General features: G+C 38.3%; 1 pseudogene; it reads left to right on the plus strand.

The window, feature by feature from the left end:
* Positions 1 to 26,951, plus strand: LOC132418195 (centromere protein V-like protein 3; annotated as a pseudogene).

Here is a 26,951-nt window from a genome sequence, read left to right on the forward strand (position 1 = left end):
ATGTTCAAGCCGCCAACCCCAGTCCTCTCCCTGAACTCCGTCGGAAACGGAAACCCGAGCCTCAGCTCGCAGCCCCGCCCGCCCCGGCGGGTGAGCAGACAAGCCTCTCGGGCTGGTGAGTGCCTGTCGGCACCGATCCTCTGTGCGGGAATCTCACCGCTTTGCCCTCCGCACCCGTTGCTGTGCACTCCTCCGCGGCACCGCTATTGCCTTTTTTTATAATAGCCATTCTAACAGATGTGAAGTGATATCTCATTGTGGTTTTGATTTGCATTTCCTTTATGATTAGTGATATCAAGCCTCTTTTTATGTACCTGTTTGCCATTTGTTTGCCTTTGAAAAATTGCCTACTCAGTTCCTCTACCCATTATAAATTTGATTCTTTGTTGGGTTTTTTGTTGTTTTTTTAATGTTTATTTATTTATTATTAGTCAGCCATTTTATACACATCAGTGTATACTTGTAAGTTCCAATCTCCCAATTCATCACACCACGACCCCACCCACTGCCACTTTCCCCCCTTGGTGTCCATACATTTTTTTTCTCTACTTCTGTGTCTCAATTTCTCTGCAAACCAGTTCATCTGTACCATTTTCTAGGTTCCACATATATGCATTAATATACGATATTTGTTTTTCTCTTTGACTTACTTCACTCTGTATGACAGTCTCTAGGTGCATCCACGTCTCTACAAATGACCCAATTTTGTTCCTTTTTATGGCTGAGAAATATTCCATTCTATATATGTACCACATGTTCTTTATCCATTCATCTGTCAATGGGCATTTAGGTTGCTTCTATAACCTGGCTATTGTAAATAGTGCTGCAATGAATATTGGAGTGCATGTGTCTTTTTGAAATGTGGTTTTCTCTGGGTATATGCCCAGGAGTGGGATTGCTGGGTCATATGGTAATTCTAGTTTTAGTTCTTTAAGGAACTTCCATACTGTTCTCCATAGTGGCTGTATCCATTTACATTCCCACCAACAGTGCAAGAGGGTTCCCTTTTCTCCACACCCTCTCTAGCATTTGTTGTTTGAGATTTTCTGATGAGGGCCATTCTAACTGGTGTGAGGTGATACCTCATTGTAGTTTTGATTTGCATTTCTCTAATAATTAGTGATATTGAGCAGCTTTTCATGTGCTTCTTGGCCTTCTGTATGTCTTCTTCGGAGAAATGTCTATTTAGGCTTTCTGCCCTTTTTTGGATTGGGTTGTTTGTTTTTTTAAAATTGAGCTGCATGAGCTGTTTATATATTTTGGAGATTAATCCTTTGTCTGATGATGCATTTGCAAATATTTTCTCCCATTTTGAGGGTTGTCTTTTTGTCTTGTTTATGGTTTCCTTTGCTGTGCAAAAGCTCTTAAGTTTCTTTAGGTCCCATTTGTTTATTTTTGTTTTTATTTCCATTTCTCGAGGACATGGATTAAAAAATATCTCGCTGTGATTTATGTCAAAGTGTGTTCTTCCTATGTTTTCCTCTAAGAGTTTTATAGTGCCTGGACTTACATTTAGGTCTCTAATCCATTTTGAGTTTATTTTTTTGTAGGTGTTATGGAGTGTTCTAATTTCATTCTTTTACATGTAGCTGTCCAGTTTTCCCAGCACCACTTATTGAAGAGACTGTCTTTTCTCCACTGTATAGCCTTGCATCCTTTGTCATAGATTAGTTGACCATAGGTGCGTGGGTTTATCTCTGGGCTTTCTATCCTGCTCCATTGATCTATACTTCTGTTTTTGTGCCAGTACCATATTGTCTTGATTACTGTGGCTTTGTAGTATAGGCTGAAGTCAGGGAGTCTGATTCCTCCAGCTCCGTTTTTTTCCCTCAAGACTGCTTTGGCTATTCGGGGTCTTTTGTGTCTCCATACAAATTTTAAGATTTTTTGTTCTAGTTCTGTAAAAAATGCCATTGGTAATTTGATAGGGATTGTATTGAATCTGTAGATTGCCTTGGGTAGTATAGTTTTTCACAATATTGATTTTTTCATAATATTGATCCTTCCAATCCAAGAACATGGTATATCTCTCCATCTGTTTGATTAATCTTTAATTTCTTTCATCAGTGTCTTATAGTTTTCTACATACAGGTATTTTGTCTCCTTAGGTAGGTTTATTCCTAGGTATTTTATTCTTTTTGTTGCAATGGTAAATGGGAGTGTTTCCTTAATTTCTCTTTCACATTTTTCGTCATTAGTAGGAATGCAAGAGATTTGTGGACATTAATTTTGTATCCTGCAACTTTACCAATTCATTGATTAGTTCTAGTAGTTTTCTGGTGGCATCGTTAGGATTCTCTATGTATAGTAGCATGTCATCTGCAAACAGTGAGTTTTACTTCTTCCCAATTTGGATTCCTTTTATTTCTTTTTCTTCTATGATTGCTGTGGCTAGGACTTCCAAAACTATGTTGAATAATAGTGGTGATTGTGGACCTCCTTGTCTTGTTCCTGATCTTAAAGGAAATGCTTCCAGGTTTTCACCATTGAGAATGATGTTTGCTGTGGGTTTGTCATATACGGCCTTTATTATGCTGAAGTAGGTTCCCTCTGTGCCCACTTTCTGGAGAGTTTTTAATATAAATGGGTGTTGAATTTTGTCAAAAGCTTTCTCTGCATCTATTGAGATGATCATATGGTTTTTCTCCTTCAAACTGTTAATATGGTGTATCCCATTGATTGATTTGCATATATGGAAGAATCCTTACATTCGTGGGATAAACCCCACTTGATCATGGTGTATGATCGTTTGAATGTGCAGTTGGATTCTGTTTGCTAGTATTTTGTTGAGAATTTTTGCATCTATGTTCATCAGTGATATTGGCCTGTAGTTTTCTTTCTTTGTGACATCTTTGTCTGGTTTTGGTATCAGGGTTGTGGTGCCCTCGTAGAAGGAATTTGGGAGTGTTCCTCCCTCTGCTATATTTTGCAAGAGTTTGAGAAGGATGGGTGTTAGCTCTTCTCTAAATGTTTGATAGAATTCACCTGTGAAGCCTTCTGGTCCTGGACTTCTGTTTGTTGGAAGATTTTTCATCACAGTTTCAATTTCATTGCTTGTGATTGGTCTGTTCATATTTTCTATTTCTTCCTGGTTCAGTCTTGGAAGGTTATACATTTCTAAGAATTTGTCCATTTCTTTCAGGTTGTCCTCTTTATTGGCATAGAGTTGCTTGTAATATTCTCTTAGAATGCTTTGTATTTCTGCCGTGTCTGTTGTAACTTCTCCCTTTTCATTTCTAATTTTATTGATTTGAGTCCTCTCCCTCTTTTCCTTGATGAGTCTGGCTAATTGTTTATCTTTTTGATTAACTTCTCAAGGAACCAGCTTTTAGTATTAATGATCTATTGTTTTGTTTCTATTTCATTTATTTCTGCTGTGTTCTTTATGATTTCTTTCCTTCTGCTAACTTTGGGTTTTGTTTGTTCTTCTTTCTCTAGTTCCTTTAGGTGTAATGTTAGATTCTTTATTTGAGATCTTTCTCGTTTCCTGAGGTAGACTTGTATAGCTATAAACTTCCCTCCTAGAACTGCTTTTGCTACATCCCATAGGTTTTGGATCATCATGTTTTCATTGTCATTTGTCTCTAGGTATTTTTTGATGTCCTCTTTGATTTCTTCAGTGATCTCTTGGTTATTTAGTAACATATTGTTTAGCCTCCATATGTTTGTGTTTTTTACATTTTTTTCCCTGTAATTAATTTCTAATGTCATAGCGTTGTGGTCAGAAAAGATACATGATATGATTTCAATCTTCTTAAATTTATTGAGGCTTGATTTGTGACCCAAGATGTGATCTATCTTGGAGAATGTTCTGTGTGCACTTGAGAAGAAAGTGTAATCTGCTGTTTTTGGATGGAATGTCCTATAAATATCAGTGAAATCTATCTGGTCTATTGTGTCATTTAAAGCTTGTGTTTCCTTATTAATTTTCTGTTTGGATGATCTGCTCATTGGTATAAGTGAGGTGTTAAAGTCTCACACTATTTATGTGTTTCTGTTGATTTCCTCTTTTAGAGATGTTAGCAGTTGCCTTATGTATTGAGGTGCTCCTATGTTGGGTGCATATATATTTATAATTGTTATATCTTCTTCTTGGGTTGGTCCTTTTTTATATTTTTTTAAAGATGTTGGGGGTAGGAGTTTATTAATTAATTAATTAATTTTTGCTCTGTTGGGTCTTTGTTTCTGTGCGAGGGCTTTCTCTAGTTATGGCAAGTGGGGGCCACTCTTCATCACGGTGTGCGGGCCTCTCACTATAGTGGCCTCTCGCTGCGGAGCACAGGCTCCATACGTGAAGGCTCAGTAGTTGTGGCTCACGGGCCTAGTTGCTCCACAGCATGTGGGATCCTTCCAGACCAGGGCTCGAACCCGTGTCCCCTGCATTAGCACGCAGATTCTCAACCACTGCACCACCAGGGAAGCCCTTGGGTTGGTCCTTTGATCATTATGTAGTGTCCTTCCTTGTCTCTTGTAACATTATTTTAAAGTCTATTTTGTCTGATATGAGTATTGTTACTCCAGATTTTGTTTGATTTCCATTTGCATGGAATATCTTTTACCGTTCCCTCACTCTCAGTCTGTATGTGTCCCAGGTCTGAAGCGGGTCTCTTGTAGACAGCATATATGTGGGTGTTCTTTTTGTATCCATTCAGCATATGTGTCTTTTGGCTGGAGCATTTAATGCATTCACATTTAAGGTAATTATCAATATGTATGTTCCTATGACCATTCTCTTAATTGTTTTGGGTTTGTTTTTGTAGGTCCTTTTCTTCTCTTGTGTTTCCCACTTAGAGAAGTTCTTTTTAGCATTTGTTGTAGAGCTGGTTTGGTGGTGCTGAATTGTCTTAGCTTCTGCTTTTCTGTAAAGCTTTTGATTTCTCCATCGAGTCTGAATGAGATCCTTGTTGGGTATAGTAATCTTGGTTGTATGTTCTTCCCTTTTATCATTTTAAGTATATCATGCCACTCCCTTCTGGCTTGTAGAGTTTCTCCTGAGAAATCAGCTGTTAACCTTATGGGAGTTCCCTTGTATGTTATGTTATTTGTCATTTTTCCCTTGCTGCTTTCAGTAATTTTTCTTTGTCTTTAATTTTTGCCAATTTGATTACTATGTGTGTCAGTGTGTTTCTCCTTGGGATTATCCTGTATGGGACTCTGTACTTCCTGGACTTGGGTGGTTATTTCCTTTCTGATGTTAGGGATGTTTTTGACTATAATCTCTTCAAATATTTTCTTGGGTCCTTTCTCTCTCTCTTCTCCTTCTGGGACCCCTATAATGCGAATGTTGTTGTGTTCAATGTTGTCCCAGAGGTCTCTTAGGTGCTCTTCATTTCTTTTCATTCTTTTTTCTTTATTCTATTCCGCAGCAGTGAATTCCACCATTTTGTCTTCCAGGTCACTTAACCGTTCTTCTGCCTCAGTTATTCTGCTATTGATTCCTTCTAGTGTATTTTCATTTCATTTATTGTATTGTTCATCTCTGTTTGTTTGTCCTTTAATTATTCTAGATCTTTGTTAAACATTTCTTGCATCTTCTCGATCTTTGCCTCCATTCTTTCTCCGAGGTCCTGGATGATCTTCACTATCATTATTCTGAATTCTTTTTCTGGAAGGTTGCCTATCTCCATTTCATTTAGTTGTTTTTCTGGGGTTTTATCTTGTTCCTTCATCTGGTGCACAGCCCTCTGCCTTTTCATCTTGTCTATCTTTCTGTGAATGTGGTTTTTGTTTTGCAGGCTGCAGGATTGTAGTTCTTGCTTCTGCTGTCTGCCCTCTGGTGGATGAGGGTATCTAAGAGGCTTGTGGAAGTTTCTTGATGGCAGGGACTCCTGGTAGGTGAGCTGGCTGTTGCTCTGGTGGGTAGAGCTCAGTAAAACTTTAATCTGCTTGTCTGCTGTTGGGTGGGGCTGGGTGGGGCTGGGTTCCCTCCCTGTTGTTTTTTTTTAGCCTGAGGCAACCCAACACTGGAACCTACCCGGTGTCTTTGTTGGGGCTAATGATGGACTCTGGGAGGGCTCACGCCAAGGAGTACTTCCCAGAACTTCTGCTGCCAGTGTCCTTGTCCCTTGGTGAGCCACAGCTGCCCCTGCCTCTGCAGGGGACCCTCCAACACTAGCAGGTAAGTCTGGTTCAGTCTCCTATGGGGTCACTGCTCCTTCTCCTGGGTCCCAATGTGCACACTACTTTGTGTGTTCCCTCCAAGAGTGGAGTCTCTTTTTCCCCCAGCCCTGCCGAAGTCCTGCAATCAAATCCCACTAGCCTTCAAAGTCTGATTCTCTAGGAATTCCTCCTCTGTTTGCCAGACCCCCAGTTTGGAGAGCCAGACGTGGGGCTCATAACCTTCACTCCAGTGGGTGGACTTCTGTGGTATGTGTTCAGTTTGTGAGTCACACACTCAGCAGTTATGGGATTTGATTTTATTGTGATAGTGCCCCTCCTACCGTCTCATTGTGGCTTCTCCTTTGTCTTTGCATGTGGGATATCTTTTTTGGTGAGTTCCAGTGTCTTCTTGTCCATGATTGTTCAGCAGTTAGTTGTGATTCCCGTGTTCTCGAAAGAGGGAATGAGAGCATGTCCTTCTACTCTGCCGTCTTGAACCAAATCCGGCTTTTTTTTTTGTTGTTGTTGTTTTGTTTGTTTGTTTTGCTATTGAGTTATATGAATTCCTTATATATTTTGTATATAAACCTCTTATCTGATATATGGTTTCCAAAAATTTCCTCCCATTTTGTTTGACTTTTCATTTTGTTGATTGTTTCTTTTGCTGTGCAAATGCTTTTTAGTTTGATGTAGTCCCAAATTTTAATTTTTACTTTTGTTGCTTGTGCTTTTGGTGTCCTTTCCAAAATCTTATTGACAAGACCAATGTCAAAGAGCTTTTTTCCGTATGATTTCTTCCAGGAAATTTATGGTTTTGCATTTTACATTTAAGTCTTTAATCCATTCTGAGTTAATTTTTGTGAGTGGTATAAGATAGGAGTGCAATTTCATTCTTTTGTATGTGAATATCCATTTTCCCTACACCATTTATTGATTGCCTATTCCCCATTGTATATTTCTATATTCCATGTTAAATATTAGTTGAACATATATGCATGTGTTTATTCCTGGGGTCTAAATTCTATTCCATTGGTCTATATGTATGTTTTTTATGCCAATACTATACTGTTTTGATTATTAGAGCTTTTTAGTATATTTTGAAATTAGGAAGTGGGATGCTACCAATTTTGCTCTTCTTTCTCAAGATTGCTTTGGTTACTCAGGATCATTTATGGTTCTACGCAAATTTAGAATTGTTTTTTGTATTTCTGTGAAAGATGTCACTGGAATTTTAATAGAAAATCTATAGAAGGCTTTGGGTAATATGTACATTTTAAAAATATTAATTCTTCTGATTCACTAATGTGGGATATATTTCTATTTATTTGTGCCCTCTTCAATTTCTTTCATTAATGCCTTACAGTTTTCAGTGTAGAGATCTTTTACCTCTTTGGTTAAATTTATTCCTAAGTATTTTATTGGTTTTGATGCTATTGTAGATGGGATTGTTTTCTTTATTTCTCTTTCAGATATATTATTGTCAGTGTATGGAAATGCAACTGACTTTTGTAAGGTTGATTTTGTATCCTGCAACATTACTGAATTCATTTGTTCATTCTAACAGTTGTTGGTGATGTTACAAATCATGCCATCTGTAAAAAAAAAGACAATTTTTCTTCTCTTCTGATTTGAATACTTTTTGTTTTTCTTGCCCAATTTCTCTGGCTAGGACTTCCAGTACTACTTTGAATAGAAATGGTGAAAGTGGACACCCTTGTCTTGTTCTTAATTTTAGAGGATAAGCTTTCAGCTTTTCACCATTGAGTATGATGCTAGCTGTGGGCTTGTCATATATGGCCTTTATTATGTAGACGCATGTTCCTTCTATACCAAATTTGTTGAGAGCTTTTATCATTAAAGGATGTTGAATTTTGTCAAATGCTATTTCTGCATCTGTTGAGAGGATCATATGATTTTTGTCCTTCATTCTATTAATGTGGTGTATCACATTTATTCATTTGCATATGTTGAACCATCCTTCCATCCCAGGGATAAATGCCACTTGGTCATGGTGTATGATCCTTTTAATGTGCTGTTGAATTTGGTTTGCTAGAATTTGTTGAGAATTTTTTTCATTTAAAAGACTTTATTTTTTATTGACTTATAGCCGATGTACAATATTATATGTTATAGGTGTACAACATAGTGATTCACAGTTTTTAATGGTTATACTCCATTTATAGTTATTATAAAATATCCCTGTGTTGTACAATATATCCTTGTATTTTGCATCTGTATTCATCAGGGATATTGGCCCATTGTTTTCTTTTCTTGTAATGTCCTTATCTGGCTTTGGTATCAAGATAATGCTGGCCTCACAAAATAAGTTTGGGAATGTTCTCCCCTCTTCAATTTTCTGGAAGAATTTAGTAGGATTGACATTAATTCTTCTTTACATTTTGGTAGAATTCACCAGTGAAACCATCTGGTTGAGGGCTTTTATTTTTGGGGAGGGTTTTGATTTTTGCTTCAGTATCCTTAGTCATTATTGGTTCAAGTTTTCTATATCTTCATGATTCAGTCTTGGTAATTTGTGTGTTTCTAGGAATTATGTCTTGTAGGTTATCCAAATTTTTGGTATATAACTGTTCATAGTAGCCTCTTATCCTTTGTAATTCTGTAGTGCCAGTTGTAATGTCTCCTCTTTCATTTATAATTTTATTTATTTGAATGTTCTCTCTCTTTTTTCTTCGTTAGTGTAGATAAAGGCTTCTTAATTTTGTTTCTTTCCAAAAAAAATAACAACTCAGTTTCATTGATTTTTTTCTATTGTCTTTCTAGTCTCTATTTCATTTATTTATGCTCTGTTCTTTATTTCCTTCCTTCTGCTAACATTGGGCTTACTGTGTTCTTTTCCTAATTCCTTGAGGTATAAAGTTAGGTTGTTTATTTGATATCTCTATATTTTTTCTTATGTAGGCACTTATTGTTATAAATGTCCCTCTTAGAACTGCTTTTGCTGTATCCATTATGTTTTGGTATGTTGTATTTTCATTTGTCTCAAGATACTTTCTAATTTCCCTTTTGATTTCTTCTTTGACACATTGGCTGTTCAGCAGCATATTGTTTAGTTGCCATGTATACGTGGATTTTTCAGTTTTCTTCCTGTTTCTAGTTTCATACCATTTTGGATAGTAGACATGATTTCAATCTTAAGTTTGTTAAGGCTTGCTTTGTGGTGCAACATATGATTTATCCTAGGGAATGTTCTAAATCATTATCTATTCTAATCCTCATATTGTGCAGATTTAGGCAGTGTAAGCCCCATTCAAGCTGCCTCCTGTGTTCTTTTGACAACCCCACATAAGTTTTTTGAGCACTCCTTTATTTTCTGTCCTACACTAATCTTAGACTTTCCATATGCCTTCACAGGAATCAATGATTTGTCCAAGGAGCTGTGATTCCTTTCATTAGGAAATAGCATTCAGAAACAATGATCTGGGTGCTAGATGTTCTCATGGCAACTGGGATACAGCCATCTTTATTACATTCCATGTTTCCTGCTTTACTGTGTCCTGGAGCTGCAAGTGTTTATAATAAAAATGAACTAGCTCCAGTATAATTTTAGAGAACTAGTTGAATCTTGGTTTTCCTTTATTGCTGGAGTAGAGCAGACCCTGGAGAATTAAACCAAAATGTTTTTAGATACTTGTTGTATGACTTACCACTGATTTCCACTTGCATTCCAGGAATAATTTCCCTCTGGGACTGAGAGTTTTATTTTGTCTAAAATGCAAAACCTTTCTTGGCTGGAGCCAAGAGAGTAGAAAACAATGATATTTAGATCATAGTATGTCAAAATTAGTCATTATAGTCTGTTTCTGGGACAATGGCATGGGCTCACTTTTCTCTGATCCTCCTCTTTAAATACAACTAAAGATCCTGAAAATAATTCAATAGACTCTAAAAGATAGAAGAAGATGGACTGAATAGTGAACTCAGAACTTGAAGAATGACAGCACAGAGAGTTCCCTGGGTTTTCTTTATATCAATCATTCCCATAACCCAGACTGGGTCTGCAACCCCCAAACTGCTAACAGGTACAGACCAAAAAATCTCCAAAAAAAAATGGAAAAGAAAAAAAAGCTTTTTCTCTCTGAACAAAGATCTGGGAAAGGGAAAGCTTAGCAGGGAGATCCATACCCAGTGGCAGCAGCTGGCTTACCTGTCTGTGGTAGCTTTACCAGCTGAGTTGGGAGAGTGAGGACAATCTATCTCCCATGCTTCACACTAGCCAGCAGCAGCAGCAGAATCTGATCTACTCTAAGCAGTAACAGCAGAACTAGGGAGAGCTGACACACTCCCAGCTCCACATCATGAGACAACAGATGAGTCCTTCCACCTGCAGTGGTAATGCCAGTTGCCCTAGTGTCTCCCAGTCCTCTACTGAAATGCAGAAGGCAGCCCAAGGCAATGTTTCCTGAACTTATACTCACTGGCAGCCAGCCGCCTAGGTCCAGGGGTCCTGGCCTTCCATCCAACGGCTGAAGGCATCCTAGGCCTGATGCCTCCTGGGTCTATACTCAGTGGCAGAAAATGAACAGGGCCAGGGTCTCCTGACCCACCACCCAGACCCATGGCTCTGGCCTTCCACACAATGACAAAAGGCAGCCCATCCCTGGCTGCACTATCAGAGATAGAGTGGGAAGCTCCTGGCAGTGAGTGGCTGGAAAACAGGTCAGGAGAAATGTTTTCTGTCCTACGGGTCTGGATTTCCCCACAACTCACTTTAACTACACTGGGAGATGAGGAAGCACCTTCTTTCCCTGCATGTGGTAACAATGGAAGCTCAAGCAGAGTCAGAAGAATAAAGCAGATCAAATGGCATTGAAAAATCTCAGGAGACTAAATTGTCATTGGAATTACAGGCCAGAACCTATACACTAAACCTAACAGCGTGGTTGCCTGATAAAATAGAAGATATAGAAAGGGCAAAGAGTCTCTTAACCTAATGTTTAAAGTGTTCAGAAAACAATTGAAAATCACTTATTATACCAAGAATCAGGAAGATAAAAACTTGAACAAGAAAAGACAATCAAATGACACCAAATACTGAGATGAATTAGATGTTGGAACTATCTCATAAAGATTTTAAAGCAGTCACTATAAAACTGCTTCAAAAAGTAATTACAGGTAACCTACAGAATGGGAGAAAATATTTGCAAATCATATATCTAATAAGAGGTTAATATCTAAAATATATAAAGAACTCACCCAACTCAATAGCAAAGAAACAAGCAATCTTATTAAAAAGCAGGCAGAAGATCTGAATAGACAATTTTCCAAAGAAGACATACAGATGGCCAACAGGTACATGAAAACATGCTCAACATCACTAATCATAAGGGAAATGCAAATCAAAACCACAATGAAATACCATCTCACACCTGGTAGAATGGCTATTATCAAAAAAACAAGAAATAACAAGTGTTGGTGAGGATGTGGTGAAAAGAGAACATTAGTGCACTGTTGGTAGGAATGTAAATATGTGCCACTACTGTGGAAAACACTATGGAAATACTTTAGAAGTTAAAAATAGAGCTACCATATGATCCAGCAATTTCAATTCTGAGTATTTAGTCATAAAAGAAAAACAAAAACCCACGAACTTAAAAAGATACCTACACTCCCATGTTCATTGCAGCATTATTTAAAATAGCCAAAATGTTAAAACAACCTAAATGTACATTAACAGATGAATGAAGAAGATGTGGTACACATATACAATGGAATACTACTCAGCTATAAAAAAGAATGAAATAATTCCATTTGCAGCAACATGGATGGACCTAGAGATTATCATATTAAGTGAAGTAAGTCAGACAGAGAAAGACGAATACCATATGATATCACTTATATGTGGAATCTAAAAAAAACAAAACAATAAGCTCATAAATGTAGAGAACAGGAAAACAGATTGGTGGTCGCCAGAGGTGGGGGGAGGAGAGAGTGGGGAGGTGAGAGAATTGAGTGAAGGGAATCAAAAGGTACACATTTCCAATTATAAAATTAGTTAATAATAATGTTCTGTATATTTGAAAGTTACTAAGAGAGTAATCTTTTTTTTAAGATCTTTATTGGAGTATAATTGCTTTACAATGGTGTGTTAGTTTCTGCTTTATAACAAAGTGAATCAGTTATACATATACATATGTTCCCATATCTCTTCCCTCTTGCATCTCCCTCCCTCCCACCCTCCCTATCCCACCCTCTAGGTGGTCACAAAGCACCGAGCTGATCTCTCTGTGCTATGCGGCTGCTTCCCACTAGCTATCTATTTTACGTTTGGTAGTGTATATATGTCCATGCCACTCTCGCTTTGTCCCAGCTTACCCTTCCCCCTCCCCGTATCCTCAAGTCCATTCACTAGTAGGTCTGTGTCTTTATTCCTGTGTTGCCCCTAGGCTCTTCATGACCTTTTTTCTTTTTTATAAGATTCCATATATATGTGTTAGCATATGGTATTTGTTTTTCTCTTTCTGACTTACTTCACTCTGGAGAGTAAATCTTAAAAGTTCTCAATACAAGAAAAAAAATTATGTAACTATATGAGGTGATGGATGTTAACTAGAATTATTGTGGCGATCATTTCTCAATATATACAAATATATCATTTTGTTGTACACCTGAAACTAATAGAAAGTTGCATGTCAATTATACCTCAATAAAAAGTTAATTAATTTTTAAAAAGTAATCAAAAATTTGCTTGAAAAAAGGAAAAAAACTAAGAAAAGAAGTACAAGTATATAAAAGAGGCAAATAGAAATTATAGAACCAAAAAACATAATAACAGAACAAAAAGTTCACTGGATGGGCTCAATAGTAGTGTAGAGATGACAGAAAATAGAATCAGTGAGCTTGTGGAGAGATCAATAAATTTTACTGAATCTAATGAACAGAAAGTATATGCCTGAAAAAGTGAAATGAGCAGAGTATCAAGGAATTGTTGAAGTCTAGCAAAAAATCTAATATTCATATCATTGATGCCCCAGGAGATGAGAAAGAATGTGGGGCTGAAAAAGTATTTCTATTAGTCAGGGTTCTCCAGAGAAACAGAACCAATAGGGGGTGTGTGTGTGTGTGTGTGTGTGTGTGTGTGGCCTTATTATAAATAATTGCCTCACACGATTATGGAGGCTGACAAATTCAAAAAATGCAATGTTGGCTGGCAGGCTGGAAACACAGGAGAGCTGATGGCGCAGCTCCTGTCTGAAAGCCAGCAGGTGGAGACCTAGGAAAGCCAATGGTGCTTAAGAGGTCCAAAGACAATCTGCTGCAGAATTCCCTCTTGCTCTGGAAGGCCAGTTTTTTGTTTTATTCAGGCTTTCAACTGATTAGGTGAGTCTTACCCACATTATGGATGATAATTTGCTTACTCAGAGTTCATTGATTTAAATGTTAATCTCATCCAAAATCACCCTCCAGGTTGACACATAAAATTAAGCATTACAAGTTCACCCCATGTCAACTTGGCACCTGTATACATCTCCTTAAACCATACTTAATCTCCAAATAAAGACAATAACAAGGTCATCCTTCTACCTAACATGATACAGCTATCCTGCCTACAACTGAAAATGCACTAACCTTTTCCTCAAAAAAGATACAAACTTCTTGGGTGATGATTACTCGTCTCCCTGATCAGCCATACTTAAATACCATGATGTATTAGTTTCTGCTTTATCACAAAGTGAATCAGTTATACATATACTTATGTTCCCATATCTCTTCCCTCTTGCATCTCTCTCCCTCCCACCCTCCCTATCCCACCCCTCTAGGTAGTCACAAAGCACCGAGCTGATCTTCCTGTGCTATGCGGCTGCTTCCCACTAGCTATCTACCTTACGTTTGGTAGTGTATATATGTCCATGCCACTCTCTCACTTTGTCACAGCTTACCCTTCCCCCTCCTCATATCCTCAAGTCCATTCTCTAGTAGGTCTGTGTCTTTATTCCCATCTTGCCCCTAGGTTCTTCATGATCTTTTTTTCTTCCTTAGATTCCATATATATGTGTTAGCATATGGTATTTGTTTTTCTCTTTCTGACTTACTTCACTCTGTATGACAGATTCTAAGTCCATCCACCTCACTACAAATAACTCAATTTCATTTCTTTTTATGGCTGAGTAATATTCCATTGTATATATGTGCCACATCTTCTTTATACATTCATCTGTTGGTGGACACTTAGGTTGCTTCCATGTCCTGGCTATTGTAAATAGAGATGCAATGAACATTTTAGTACATGACTCTTTTTGAATTATGGTTTTCTCAGAGTATATGCCCAGTAGTGGGATTGCTGGGTCGTATGGTAGTTCTATTTTTAGCTTTTTAAGGAACCTCCATACTGCTCTCCATAGTGGCTATATCAATTTACATTCCCACCAACAGTGCAAGAGGGTTCCCTTTTCTCCACACCCTCTCCAGCACTTATTGTTCCTAGATTTTTTGATGATGGCCATTCTGACCGGTGTGAGATGATATCTCATTGTAGTTTTGATTTGCATTTCTCTAATGATTAATGATGTTGAGCATTCTTTCATGTGTTTGTTGGCAATCTGTATATCTTCTTTGGAGAAATGTCTATTTAGGTCTTCTGCCCATTTTTAGATTGGGTTGTTTGTTTTTTTGATATTGAGCTGCATGAGCTGCTTGTAAATTTTGGAGATTAATCCTTTGTCAGTTGCTTCATTTGCAAATATTTTCTCCCATTCTGAGGGTTGTCTTGTAAAGCAATTATACTCCAATAAAGATGTTAAAAAAAAAGATTCACACACACACACAATAAATAAAATATTATTCAACCATGAAAAAAACAAAAGAATAATGCGACTGCATTAGGAGGTTATGGGTTGAATTATGCCCACCCCCCAAAAAAAGATCTGTCAAAGTCCTAACCCCCAGTATCTCAGAATGTGACCTTATTTGGAAATAAGGTCTTTGCAGATGTAATCAAGTTAAAATAAGGTCAGGATGGGCCTTAATCCAATATGACTGATATTGTCATAAGGAGAAATTTGGACACATAGACAGACACAGAGGGAAGACAATGAGAAGACACCCAGAGAGAAGGCCATGTGAAGACAGAGAATTCTAGTGATGTATCTACAAGCCAAGGGATGCCAAAGACTTCTGGCAAATCACCAAAAGCTAAGAAGAATCGAAGCCTCCCCTATAGGTTTTAGAGGGAGCATGGTCCTGCTAACACCTTCATTTTAGACTTCTAGTCTCCAGAATGGTGGGACAATGGAATTCTATTGTTCCAAGTCATCCAGTTTGTGACAATTTGTTATAGCAGCCCTAGGAAACTAATATAGGCATCTTACGCTTGCTACCGGGAGTAATAATGACAGATCTGGTTACATTTTTCTGTTGTTTTCTTGTCTCCACTCCTAAGCACTTAGTTGTAAGGCCAGAAGTCTTGTTTAGGGCCAGGTTGTTGAATCTGTGGTTGAAAACCAAACTCTCATTTTCCTATATTTCTCTGTCCTGTGAATTTTTACCACACCCCTAAGGATATTTTCTAAGAATAACTGTGAATTCATAAAGAACATATGGCAGTAACCAGACATAATCAGAAGGGGCAACAAAATATACATTTTATAGCAGCTTTTGGTATTCCAGCCAGATTCCCTAGAGCCAGCAGATGTCCCATGTAGAGGGAAGGACGGTTTGGAATACAGTTATATAAAAGCTCTCCCCTGTAGGCAAATTCAAACTTAGTAACTGTCCTGATTTGTTGCTCAAAACCCATGGAGTTTAGGTAGCCATGACGATCTTGGTCTTCCAAATAAAATGAGACTGGTTTCTGCTCAAAAAAAAAAATTACCATGATGTAAAATTAAAAACATTTAAATATTATCATATGCAGTTAATACATCTTATGTCATATGATAAGGAGGTAAGAAAGGAAAGAAAAAAGATACATGCTTATTTTATGTATATATACACAAAAAGAAATTCATAACAAAATAAGGAGAAAATACTCATGACAATTACAGTCCCCATTTCTGTAACTGGTCACATGGTTGTAGTTGGTATTTGCAACTTCCTTCTTCTACTACCCATTCCATATTCCCTATGCCTTCAGCAGACACCTCAGCTGGTCATAGTTATTTATATGGTGGGGTGACCCAAACTTTTGTTCCTGAAGGGTCTGGGCCATTAGCAATCCTGTCTGAATTGGGTTTTTGTAATTCTTCATTGTCCTTAATCACAGGGTGTGGAAATACTAAGGGATCTGCTGTGTTGCAGACATGCTCTTTCTTTTTCTTTTTTTTTTTGGCTATTTTTTTAACATCTTTATTGGAGTATAATTGCTTTACAATGGTGTGTTAGTTTCTGCTGTATAACAAAGTGAATCAGTTATACATATACATATGTTCCCATGTCTCTTCCCTCTTGCGTCTCCCTCCCTCCCACCCTCCCTATCCCACCCCTCTAGGTGGTCGCAAAGCACCGAGCTGATCTCCCTGTGCTATGCGGCTGCTTCCCATTAGCTAAAGATGCAGACGTAGAGAATGGACTTGAGGACACGGGGAAGGGGAAGGGGAAGCTGAGATGAAGTGAGAGAGTGGCATGGACATATATACACTACCAAATGTAAAATAGACATGCTCTTTCTTACCTCCATTATAGAGTAGTTGTCCAGTGTCCCCTTGGTAGTCAGGATCAGCCACCCAGCCAGCACAGTAACTCCCTTCTTTACATTGATTCAGAGGCACAAAAAGATCAAGGTGGTGTGGCAGCAGTCTTAACTTACAGGTCAGAGGAGTCATTGTTGTGTCTCCTGGTGGAAGCATTCTTCCCTTTGGAACTAAGGCCTTTAGGCCAGCTGAGCATAAGGTCACAGGAACAGGAAGCAAAAATTTTACTAGTGGGTCACTAGGGGTAACAGTGTGTGTTGCCACTCCCATTTCCACCCCCTGATTCCTGAACCCATGAATCCTGGCTATGGAAGAAACAGCACCACATATTGGACTCTTATTCAGAGCATATACAGCCTTCTTGAGAAACTTGCCTTAGCTCTGCAACATATTGCCACTTAGCTGGAGTTGTAACTGAGTCATTCCACTGTTCTATCAAAATAGAACAGCACGGTTTGAAACATGGTAAGACCAGTGAATTCCATGAGCATGGGCCCATTGCTGCACTTCATTTGCTAAAAAGTTAGTAACTTAATCAGAAGCACAAGCACTGTTATGTAGAATACCATGACAGTGGATAAGTAATTCTGTAAGCCCACATATGATAGTTTTGGGAGAAGCACCGCATGCAGGGAATGTAAATCCATATCCAGAGTAAGTGCCTCTTCTGGTAAGAACAAAACACAGCTCCTCCCATGATAGAAGGGGTCCCATTTAATCAACTTGCCACCAGGTAGCTGACTGGTCACCCTAGGGAATGGTGCCATATTGGGGACCATTGGTCTCTGCTTCTGGCAGATTGAGCACTCAGCAGTGGCTGCAGCCTGGTCAACCTTGGTGAGTGGAAGTGCATGTGGCTGGGACCATGCATAACGTCCTTCCCTCACAACATGGTCACTTTGTTCATGAGCCCAATAAACAATGACAGGGATTGTGGTGTGGCTGGTGAAGGAGGCTGACTGGTATTTAGAGAATGTGTCAGTGGATTATTAAAATCATCCTTTGCTGAGGTCACGCTTAAGAGGACATCGACAAGGGACACAAATAATTTTGTATTTTTTGCCCATTCAGAGAGGTCTATTCACATACCTCTTCCCCAAATTTCCTTGTCAACAATTTTCTATGTTCTTTCTAAATCCCTGACCATCCAGCCAAACCTCTGGCCATAGCCCTTGAATTGGGATATAATCACATATCTGACCATCTCTCCTTCAAGTCAAATGAAAAACGAGATGCACTGCTCTAAGTTCTGTCTACTGGAGGATCCTCAAAAAACTTAAAACATAGAACTACCATATGATCCAGCAATTCCATTTCTGGCTGTATACCCAAAGGAAATGAAAACAGAATATCAAAGAGATATATGTACTCCCATCTTTATTGTAGCATTATTCACAATAGCCAATATATGGAAACAACCTAGGTATCCATCAATGGATGAATGGATAAAGAAGATGTAAGATGTGTGTCTGCTATGGACAGATAATAATATGGAATATTATTCAGCGATGAGAAAGAAGAAATTCTGCCATTTGTGACAACATGGATGGACTTTGAGGACATTATGCTAAGTGAGATAAATCAGACAATGACAAATGCTGTATGCTGTCACTTACATGTGAAATCTAAAAAGGCCAAACTCATAAAAACATAGGACAAAATGTTGGTTATCAGGGGTTGGGTATTGGGGAGAATGAGAGAGATGTTGTTTAAGGGTACAAACTTGCAACTAGTAGATAAATAAGTCTTGGAGATTTAATCTACAGTGTAGTGAATATAGACAACAATGTTGTGTTATAATCATCTAAATTGCTAAGAGACTAGATCTTATTTATTCCCACCACAAAAAAGAAATGATAATTAGGTGATGGTGTAGAGGTGTTAACTATTGCTACAATGGCAGTCATATTATACTATATAAATGTATCAAATCACCATGTTGTATACTTGAAATGTACAGTTATATGTCAAATAAATTTCAATTTTTAAAAAAATTGAGGGAAAACCAAACCTCTAAGCAAGTTAAGAATAGAGGGGATGATTACCTGAACTTGGTAAAGAGCATCTGCAAAAAAACTACTTCCAACAAAATAGTTAATGAAGAAAGACTGAATGCTTTCCCTCTAAGATTGAAAAGGAGGCAAAGATTTATGCCCTCACCACTTTTATTCAACATAATACTGGAATTCTACATAGTGCAATAAGGCAAGATAAAGAAAAAATTATAAAAATTTGAAGGAAAAATAAAACTGTCTCTATTTGCAGATGACATGATGGTCTACATGTAAAATTCCAAGAAATCTACCAAAAACGTCCTACTATTTAGTATAAGTGAGGTCAGCCATGTCACAGTATAAAAGATCAATGCATTAAAATCTATCCCATTTCTTTATACTGACAATGAATTTGTGGAAACCAAATTAAAAATACAATACCATTTACAATTATGCCAAAGAAAATGAATTACTTAGTTCTATGGCCTGAATTGTGTCCCCACCCAAATTCATATGTTGAAGCCCTAAGTCCCAATGTGACTGTATTTGGTGATAAGGCTTTTAGGAAGTAATTAAGGTTAAATGAGTTCAAAAATTCAGAGTCCTAATCCAGTAAGATTCGTGGCCTTAAAAGAAGAGGAAGAGATCTCCCCCTGCCCCTTCACATGCATGCACTGAGGAGATGCAATGTAAGCACTTGAAGAGAACTCTAACCAGAACCTGACCATGCTGACATCCTGATCTTGGACTTCCAGCATTCAGAACTGTGAGAAAATAAATTTCTGTTGTTTAACCCACCCAGTCAATGGTAAGTTGTCATGGCAGCCCAAACAGACTAAGATACTTAGGTATGTATTTAACAAAACATGTACAGTATTTTTATGCTGAACATTAAAATACACTGATGAAAATAATCAAAGAATAACTAAATAAATGGAGAGGCATACCATGTTCAGAAATTGGAAGATTCAACATAGTAAAGATATCAATTCTCCCCAAATTGATCTGTAGTTTTAATGCAATTCAATATTAAAATTCCAGCCAGGTTTTTGTAGACATATAGAAGCTTATTTATCAGCTCGGTGCTTTGCGATGACTTAGAGGAGTGGGACAGGGAGGGTGGGAGGGAGGTTCAAGACAGAGGGGATGTGGGGATATATGTATGCATATGGCTGATTCATTTTGTTGTACAACAGAAACTAGCACAGCATTGTGAAGCAATTATACTCTAATAAAGATGTATTAAAAAAAAGGCATCTCCCTCCAGGTTCTAAAAAAATAACAATAAGAAAATAAATCATCTAATTCTCAGGCTTTTTTTGGAGAAGAAAATAATTTGTATGGAAGAGTTGCCTGGTGGTCCAGCGGTTAAGACTCTGTGCTCCTACTGCAGGGGGCATAGGTTCAACCCCTGGATGAGGAACTAAGATCCTGCATGCTGTGTGGTGTGGCAAAAAAAAAAAATTGTATGGAAAGGCACAGGCCTTAGAATAGCATAAATCATCTTGAAAAAGAAGAATAAAGTGCAAGGAATTAGTCTATCTGATATGAAGCCACACTATATAGCTACAATACTTAATACTGTGTGGTATTAGTGTGAGTATAGATACATAGATCAATAGAACAGGATAGAGAACCCAGAAATAGACCCACACAAATATGTTCATCTGGTTTTTGACAGTGGTGCAAGAACAATTCAATAGAGGAAGAACAGTTTTTTCATAACCTTTTCAAGAAATGGTGTTAAAAAATATTTTTAATAAAATAAAATAAAATAGTTCTAAAAAAAGAAATGGTGCTGAAGTCATTGGACATCCATAGACAAAAAAAAAAGAAACCTTAATCTAAACCTAACACTTTATATAAAAATTAAAGTGAATCACAGACTTAAATATAAAACTTTAAAACTTTGAGGATAAAACTTAAGAAAATCTTTGGGGTTTAGGGTCAAAGAGTTCTGAGGCCTGACAGCAAGTCATGATCAATAAAAGAGAAATTGATAAATTGGATGTCATGAAAATCCAAAACTTTTGCTCTGCAAAGCACATTGTAAACAGGATGAAAAAATCAGAACAGACTAGAAGAAAATATTTGTAAACCACATATCCAACAAAAAACTATCCAGAATATATAAATAACTCTTAAAACTCAACAGTAAAAATGCAAAACAAAAATATCCCAACCAAACCCAATTAGAAAATGGACAAAGACATGAGGATACACAGATGGCATATAAGCACATGAAAAGATGTCCTATATCATTAACCATGAGGAAGATGCAAGTGAAAACCACAATGAGATATCACTACACACCTATCAGAATGGCTAAAATAAAAATTAATGACAACACTAAACACTGGGGAGAATATGGAGACATCATTGGATCACATGCATTGCTGGTAAAATTGTAAAATTGTACAGCCACTCTGGAAAGTAGTTTGGCCGTTTCTTATAAAACTAAATATACAACTACCATACACCCCAGCAAATGAACTCTTTATCTTAAAGAAAACTTATGTTCATAGAGAAACCTGTACATAGTGTCCATAGAAGATTTATTTGTGATAACTAAAAAATGGAAACATCACAGATGTCTTTCAACAGGTAAATTTTTAAACAAACTGTATAAAACAGACACCATGAAATACTGCTCAGCAATAAAAAGAATGAACTATTGATACTCCCAACAACTTGGACGTTACCCAGAGTATTATGCTGAGTGAATAAAAGCCAATCTCAAATAGCTACATATTGTTTGATTTCATTTATATCAAATTTTGGAAATGACAAAATTTAGAAATATTAAACAGATTTATCATACCAGTGGTTAATAATTGTGATGATGGGATACTTACCTATATATGTGATATAATTGCATAGAACTTGTTTTGTGCTGGTCTCAACCTATCAATAATCAATGTTGTGGCTGGACTGGCCCTTGTGGTTCTTATTATAATCACAAGACACACTCAGCAATAACCATCAAGAAACTTTGAAAAGAAGGTTTATTACTTACAGGTCCTGGAAATGACATAGCACACCTGGGGCCACACAGCAAGGTCACAGGTAGAGAGAGAGGGCAAGATCTGGGGTTCTGCTTTTAGAGGTCTAGAGTGGGGGGCCTTGTGTTTTATGGGCTCCCTCTTGTCTTTGGAAGAAAAACACACAACCTAAAAGTCATGGTTATGTTTTACTCAGGGAAATTACTGAGGACTATTGCCTGGGAGACAGCCTCTCAACTCTGAGGAAGTGTTCTGAAGAGGTAAAGGAGGAGCCGGGATATATAGGAGTTTTTGCTGAAAAAAAAATATATAGTCGATCATCAGAAGATTACTGCTAATCACAAAAACAGACATCTCAAGTTGATTTTAGTGTTTTTCTATGTAGGGGAAGATGCAAGAAACTGGGGTCACTGAAATTTTTCCTTAGATATATATGCATCTTAACTATCTAGGGCCAGTATCCTGTTTTTCTCCATCCTGAATTCCCCTCAGTGTGCACCATTGCGGAGGGGGGGGGTTGGCTGCAGTGGCTGATGGCTTGGTCGTGGGCAACATTTGTTGTTTACTGAAATGGCAAGAAACATTTTTTTGTCTGCACTTTATGTTGGTGAATTTAAAACATAGGAATGGGAATTTAAAGGTCGGGAAGAAAAAAAGACAAGCGGCCCAAATGGTCAGTTATAAAAATCATCCAAGATCTCTAAAAGGAGTTTGGGGTGACTATGGGGTTCAGCCAGGTTCTTTATGTAGTCACATAGGTGGCAACTGTGTTTATTGAGATAGCCACCTTTGAAGTGAATGCTTCTTTGAAGTGGATGCCTAGACAATCAAAGCTTAAGTCAGGTACTTGCATTACAAAAAGAAAAGCCAACTGTCAGGCTTATACTATAGGACTATCAATAAATACACACACACACAAAGGAGTATACATAAAACTGGGGAAATCTGATGGATTTTATCAATAAAAATATCCTAGTTGTCATACTATAGTTTTGCAAAATGCTATCATTGGGGGAAATTGGGTAAGGGGTACAAGGAATCTTTCCATGTTATATATTACAACTGTATGCATATCTACAATTACCACAATAAAAAGTTCAGTAGTAAAAAGTGTGCCATGATGTACCCAGGCATTGTTCTGAATATAATGCTCCACTAAAAGAAACCAGAGCTCTTTGTAGAAATGTGTAATTCCAGGGCCAGGATAGTAAAAGTCCAAGGAGAGCCTGGGGCATCTAGTTGATTTGGAAAACAAGGAAGTGCTCAAAGATTAATGGGTAAATGCAAAAGGATACAGGAAGGAGCTGGTTTGAAAGGGTTCCCATGGGCCAAAGTTGGGACAATTTAAACTTTAAAAAATTGACTGTAAATTACTGAATAAATAAAAATCCATGAGTGCAAAATAATACCCAGAGGAAAAGAGAGAAAGAGACAGAGAGAGGGAATAATTTTCAGTAATTGGAGATAACTATTACTGCTACTCTTTTTAAATTTTTATTTATTTTTATTTTATTGAAGAATAGTTGATTTACAATATTGTGTTAGCTTCAGCGTACAACAAAGTGATTCATTTATACATATTTTCTGGTTCTTTTCCATTATAGATTATTACAAGATATTGAATATAGTTCCCTGTGCTATACACTAAATCCTTGTTGTTTATCTATTTTATGTATAGTGGCGTGTATCTGTTAATCCCGAACTCTTAATTTATCCCTCCTCCCCCTTCCCTTTTGGTAACTATAAGATTGTTTTCTGTGTCTGTGACTCTGTTTCTGTTTTGTAAATAAGTTCATTTGTATCATTTTTAGAAATTAGATTCCACATATGAGTGATATTATGTGATATTTGTCTTTGTCTGACTTACTTCACTTAGTATGATAATCTCTAGGTCCATCCATGTTGCTGCAAATGGTATTATTTCATTCTTTTTTATGGCCAAATAAAATTCTATTGTGTGTATATATATATATATATATATATATATATATATATATATATATACACCACATCTTCTTTACCCATTCATCTGTTGATGGACATTCAGGTTGCTTCCATGTCTTGGCTACTGTTAATAGTGCTGCTATGACATTGGGGTGCATGTATCTTTTTGAATTAGAATATTACTCCTACTCTTTACCTATAATTATCAGTTTGCAGAGTAAAGAATAAAGTACATACCCTGCCTTTAAAGGAGAAATAGTCCATCTGCAGCTGATGAGAGAAAGCTCATCTTTATGGATGAATGAAAGCTAATAAAAGTAGAAGGAAATCTAGAATCAGAAAATCACTATTTTGTAATTTAACAATAAAATAATTGGTTCAATCAAAGGTTACCAATGGATTCTTAAACCATTAGGCAAAGGGTTGGAAAGGAACAAGATAGTTACACAGTGTCAAAATAACACCTCTCAGATTACTTGTTTATTGCAAAGTAAAAACTGTACCTTCACAATGGAGAAACCTGGAAATCATCATTTTAACGAAGAATAACATTTAGTATCATTACTACTGGGATAACTTGACATCATGAACCTCTGATATGATGCAGTATGATGTATGCAACAACATCTGCCAAAACAACATACTTGCCAAAATGTGTAACTTGAATCTAATCAAACCTTTAGCCCTGAGTTTTAGCTGTATAGGAAATAAATTGGGTAGAAGAACAATCTAAATGACACCACAAGGAAGCAATCAGGTAAAATCAGCAGGTAACTGACCTGGTCTGTTAAAAAAAAATCAGTATCATGGAGAAAAAAAGGGTGGTGAGATTGTTCTAGATTAAACAGACTAATAAGACATAACCAAATTTAATGTGTGGTTTTTAATAGATCCTGTGTTGAGGGGGGAAATTTTAAAAACACATTTAGGAAACAATTTGGAAATTGAAAATATATACTGGTGTTACTGAGGTCAAGCTTGTGCTGCTAACCGCACGACAGGCCAATAAATTGAGAGATGAGTTGTTGGGTGGGGCAAAGAATAGCAGCTTTATTCGGAAAGCCAGCAGACCAAGAAGATAGTGGACTAGTGTCCCAAAGAAACACCTTCCCTGAGTTAAAATTCAGGCTTCTTTTATACTAAAAGGGGAGGGGGTAAAGCCCTGGTTCCAGCCAGACTCCGGAGGGGATGTGTTAATTTGTTCCTTTGCACAGCCATTCACAGGTGGGCCTGGTCAGGACATTTCCTATGAGCTAAACGAAGGTATTTTAGCTTAACACTCATTACCTGGGAGGCAGGGTTCCCAGAGATGGACCATTAGGTATAATTTAAGCTTTATAGGCAACATCCCTTTAGTGATTAACTTGTAATAGAATACAAAAGGTCTTCCCTATTACACTGGAAGTTAGATGAAATTAGAAAATTATCATTGACTTATAGGTGTGATAATGATATTGTGGCTATAAATTATGTCTTTATTCTTAGGCCAGGAGTGCTGAAGTACTGAGAGACGAAATGGCACTGATATGTGTATCTTACTTAAAAATGTTTTTGAAAAACTACATACATATATGCATGCATATAGATATGTGTATATGACAAAATGTTAAGAATGACTGAATTTAGATTGTGGGTGGATTTGTGCATCTCTGCTTGCAGCCAATATGTGTAGGTGTCACTACTTAATTCAGGAAGTAATTTTTTGAAGACTCCTCACTGTTTAACTGTTACACCTCAGGGAAGAGGATCTATGTTCATTTTGTGGGGTCTCTCCTCTGGCCATGCCCAATGATCACATCAATCTCCAGAGAACGGTTCAGCTTCCTATCTATGCTTCCCAGAGCTGTTAATTTGTTCTTGGTACAGATGGACAAATTAATGTATTGTTTCTTCTTTTACTTCCTGTTCTTAGAGAATGAACTTAAATAAGTGACTTTTTGTCCTATATTGAGGTTAACATCCAGTTTCTCTATGGATCCACTGGTGTGTTGTAACACAGTATTGTGAGTCATCATCTTTACTACTCCCAACTTTAGCACAACTACTCACACACTACACAGAAAGTCTTTTTGTATACCTCAGTTTGACTCTACTAGGTGAACAATGCTTATTTTGAACTGTTCTGCCTGCTGCTGCATGCTAGCTAAAAGGTCTGCAGTATTTTCAGTGTTTCAATATTTTAAGGTTAGGCTGCTGATTTGCATCGACAATAGAAAACAGTAGTTAGGAGAAGAAGCAGCTGATGGGCTCAGCCAGAATTTCAGGCCAGTAAAGGCTGTTTCATAGGGGCAAGGGAAGGGTCTCTTCACAGCACAAGTGGTCAATCAGGCTGATGCAATGAGGCTGCTCAGTAACTTACTGGGAAACCAGGGGCCGTGGGGCACACACTTGAAGGCTGCAGGCACTTTGGGCAGAGCGAGGAGCAGCGCGAACGTTCAGCCGCGGGTCCAAAAGGAAACCGGGGATCCTGCCGCCGCCTGTGCAGCCATCCGGTCAGGGACACGCGGTGCCCACCTATCCAAATCCGGGTGGGGAGCCACGCGCGGGGAGGAGGCCAGCGGCGGCCAGGTGGGATCTGGTAAGGATTCAGCAGAAGCGCTGGTGGCGGCGGGCCCAGGAGGCGGGCTCCAAAGGTGTGCCACAAGCCCCGAAGCTGCCAGCACCCTCCGTATCCCCCTCAACGAGATACACCTGGGCACGCAGCCAGAGCGCTGGAGACATTGGGGAAGCTGTGAGGCCTCAGCTGCATGCATACGGCCAAGCTTGTTGGACACCTTCGAGTCCCCAGGCCTGGTGAACTACACTGTGGGTGAACCACTGCCGCACGGTTAAATTTGAGCCTGGGCCCCTGCAAACCTGTGAGTTCTGGTTTGCAGCTGCAGGCTGTGCAGGAAGAAGCAGCACCCACACTTCCTTGTCCCAGTCTCGCGCTTCATGCTCTTCCTGGGCGCCAGGAGCATCATGATGTACCAATCCCACACCCACCCAGCTTTGCACAGCTTCTGCAGCAGGTGCAGGGTGCAGAGTTTCCACGCGTTAGTCTCTCACCCCAGAGTTTACAGCGTCGCCTCACACTTCCTGGACGCGGGCACGCACTGCCTGGACGCGAGCACCGTGTGCAGCGTGGTCGTCGAGGAGTTCAACAGTGGCGATTGCGGGGGGAGGGGGTCATGAAGGAGCACAGAGCCGTCCAGGGTGGGTCTACCAAGTGAGCCCCTGCCTCTCTTCCCGAAGAGGGGCAGGCACTGGGCCCGCAACACACCTGA

The sequence above is a fragment of the Delphinus delphis genome, chromosome X (genome assembly GCF_949987515.2).
Source record: "Delphinus delphis chromosome X, mDelDel1.2, whole genome shotgun sequence".
Lineage (NCBI taxonomy): Eukaryota > Metazoa > Chordata > Mammalia > Artiodactyla > Delphinidae > Delphinus > Delphinus delphis.